This window comes from Sinocyclocheilus rhinocerous, unplaced genomic scaffold, assembly GCF_001515625.1.
Source record: "Sinocyclocheilus rhinocerous isolate Xijiao unplaced genomic scaffold, SAMN03320098_v1.1 scaffold36, whole genome shotgun sequence".
NCBI lineage: Eukaryota > Metazoa > Chordata > Actinopteri > Cypriniformes > Cyprinidae > Sinocyclocheilus > Sinocyclocheilus rhinocerous.
In genome coordinates, this window is record NW_015664459.1 from 2,608,897 (window position 1) to 2,612,269 (window position 3,373).

Below are 3,373 nucleotides of genomic sequence, written 5' to 3' on the forward strand. Positions count from 1 at the left end.
ATTATAAAATGACTATGAAGTATAGCAAGGGCAGGAAGTCACAAAGTCTCATGTCATTTAAAAATAAATAAATAAATAGGCTCAGACACCAACAGCCTAGTATGGTAAATTATTTAAATACTTAACTAGTTAACTACAAATTAAGTTAATTATTAATGGTATAATAATTAAATAATGCATTAAATATTTTAGATTGAATTGAAAAATTAAATTTTTCAAACATTGCCTAAAAAGAACACATCAAAGGAGAGCTTTAAGTTATCTTCACCTGTAGAAGCCGCTAAAGGCAACACAGACTTGTTGCTGCTGTAGTTTTGTTACTCTGAATTTACTCTGCATCACGTAAAGCACAGCTCTGTTGTTTTGACATCGGCTTGTCCAATAGTTTGTTCCATCCATTGCTACAGTTATCTTATCACTGTCAATAGTGGATCAATTTGGTGGATTCACTCGTTTAATTTTTTTACACTCGCGTTTGTCATTCCTGAAACAGTATACGTGGACGGTCCTCTTAAACTTTTCTTCAAACTGTGAATGTAGTTTGTAAGAGACACCGAGCAAAGGGCGCTTCCATTATGGCACAACTGTCCAAGCTTACTCATGTGAAAACTCTTGATATAATCAATAACTAACTACACAATGAATATCTTATTTACATTAAATGAAAATAAGATGGAATTAACAACGAAAACATTTGTTTGTCATATAATTATCCTTAAGTCAGTCTTATCTCCATCATTTACAGCTGTCATGTTTCCTCTTTTCCTCCTTTTCTTGCTTTTTTTCCGCTCTGGCTGCCAGATGGATAAGTCATCTTCATGTTTAAATTAGCAAATGCACGAGTAAGCGAGACGCTGCATAACGCGAGAGGGGTTCCCCTAGGAAAGATGCAGATATATTGCTCCATGTTCTATTAATAATGACATTTCCGATTGTCCAAATGGTCAGCTGTCCGGGAGCCTCTAAAAATACGGTGTCCCAGGCAATTGCCTGCCCTATTGCTACGCCTCTGCCCTGTGCACTGATAAATGATGCTAAAGCGGTGCCCAGAGTGTTAAAAACGGACGCCAAAGGGGTCCTGACTAAGCTTCTGTATATGACTGTTCAAAACAGCGAATTTCACGAAAGGGGACAAGTTTGCATCCCTGGTACCGAAACTTGCCAAGCGGTGACACTGGTGACGTGCGTACCTTTCCCGGTACCACCTATTCTATTGCAGCTTATATTAATACCTGCTAAACACTTCATAATATGCTGCTGCTAAGTGCAACCCTAGCTAACCTGTTTCCCAGTAACCCTATTAGTAATTGGACTATTACCAGTAATTCATCTGGCAAATAATTAAATGAAAATAAGATGGAATTAACAACGAAAACATTTGTTTGTCATATAATTATCCTTAAGTCAGTCTTATCTCCATCATTTACAGCTGTCATGTTTCCTCTTTTCCTCCTTTTCTTGCTTTTTTTCCGCTCTGGCTGCCAGATGGATAAGTCATCTTCATGTTTAAATTAGCAAATGCACGAGTAAGCGAGACGCTGCATAACGCGAGAGGGGTTCCCCTAGGAAAGATGCAGATATATTGCTCCATGTTCTATTAATAATGACATTTCCGATTGTCCAAATGGTCAGCTGTCCGGGAGCCTCTAAAAATACGGTGTCCCAGGCAATTGCCTGCCCTATTGCTACGCCTCTGCCCTGTGCACTGATAAATGATGCTAAAGCGGTGCCCAGAGTGTTAAAAACGGACGCCAAAGGGGTCCTGACTAAGCTTCTGTATATGACTGAGAATATGTTGGTTCTATATTTACACAGTGCTAGGTTGCCAGATGTGTTATTTTTAACTCATCCTTTTATAGAGCATATGCTTTCTACATGCTCACTATAAAAGCACCTACAGCTTGATCTAGGCTATTCCATCAGACCATTAAGAGTCCTGAACTTTTAAGAAAGCATCTGACATTTCAATAGGGTAAGGAAACTTTTTTTTTTTTTTTTTATAATGAGAGCAGTTCATTTGAAGTGACGCTTTAAACAAAAGTGATTTGTTAGTACGAAATTAAAATGATAGACTTTCTTGTAATCACAGGTTTCATATTCAGATTTGTTTCGGTTTTTGGCTTGGCTGCAGACATGCACATGCCCGTTATGCCACATTAAGCATTTGGCCAAGGATTTGCAGGTCTTGTTTTTTTGCTCTCCTACAGATCAATTGCAGTGCATTGAGTAGTATTAAATTACTTCGGTAACACTTTATAATAACGTTCAGTTGTAAGTCATTTATAAGTGATTAGTTAATGATGAACTAATCATTTACAAAACATTCATACGCAATTAATAAGTGATATGCTAACAATTTGTGTATGTTTTGTTAATTCATTTACAAGTTTGTATCTATGTTTTGTAGATTAAGTTATAAATAATTTACAAGTGATTAGATGATGATTAACTAATCATTTACAAAACATGACTATACATTCACAAATGATTATTTAGTAATATGCTAACGATTTACAAATCTTGTAAGTTATCTTAAAAAATTGCATCATGAAATAATAAAACAGATCCTTAGTAAAAGGTTAATACACTGAAAAAAAAAATGATACTAATTTTTTTAAGGTAAGTGGTTGCAAACAATATAATTTAGCTACATTTAAATAAAAAAAAATTTGAAAGTTAGTCAGCTACATTTGTTTATTTAAATGTAGCTCAAATAAATTGATTGCAACCACTTATATGCTATTTTTTAAGATAACTTGTGACAGATTGGTAAGCATATTTGTGAGCATATTAATTAATCATTTGTGAACGTATAGTCATGTTTTGTAAATGATTAGTTAATCATCATCTAATCACTTGTAAATGATTTATAACTCAATCTACAAAACAGAGATAAAAATATTAACAAATCACTTACTAATCATTTATGAACACATACATATGTTTTGTAAATTATTAGTTCATCATTAACTAATCACTTATAAATGCCTTACAACAGAACGTTATTATAAAGTGTTACCATTACTTTAAATCATTTGACCAGCACAGCGTCTTGTCTCCAGTGGCAACGTGCATGATTTGTGTCAATCGCAAGTGATGTCACAGGTAGAAGACAGTGCAGGTGGTGATTGCAAGTAACATCACTTGCGGTAGTACAGGTGTCTGAGAGTGCATGTGCATGTCAGCAGCCAGACTCTATTGGGGGCACTGCTCTCATTAAATAAGTCATTCAATATTCAATATGATTTCTCCATAGACCACATAGAACTGTCTTCACCATAGCAGGTTTCTCTACTCACTGAAGTTTTTGTATCTTCATAATCTGTTACATAAAGTATTTTCTTTCCCTCTAGTCGGTAATGTACCTAGATAG

The 3,373-nt window shown here is 35.1% G+C and overlaps 1 protein-coding gene across 2 annotated transcripts in view; it reads left to right on the plus strand.

The window, feature by feature from the left end:
* Positions 1-3,373, plus strand: part of LOC107730146 (uncharacterized) — a 17,204-nt gene that overhangs the window by 9,793 nt on the left and 4,038 nt on the right. Inside the window, exon 1 of one of the 2 annotated variants that reach the window (XM_016540880.1) lies at positions 1,927-1,972. The exons of the other annotated variant lie outside the window; for it this stretch is intronic. The gene's annotated coding sequence lies outside the window, so the exon portion shown is untranslated. Of the gene's footprint in view, positions 1-1,926; positions 1,973-3,373 lie in introns of those variants that run through there. 2 annotated transcript variants of the gene reach the window in all.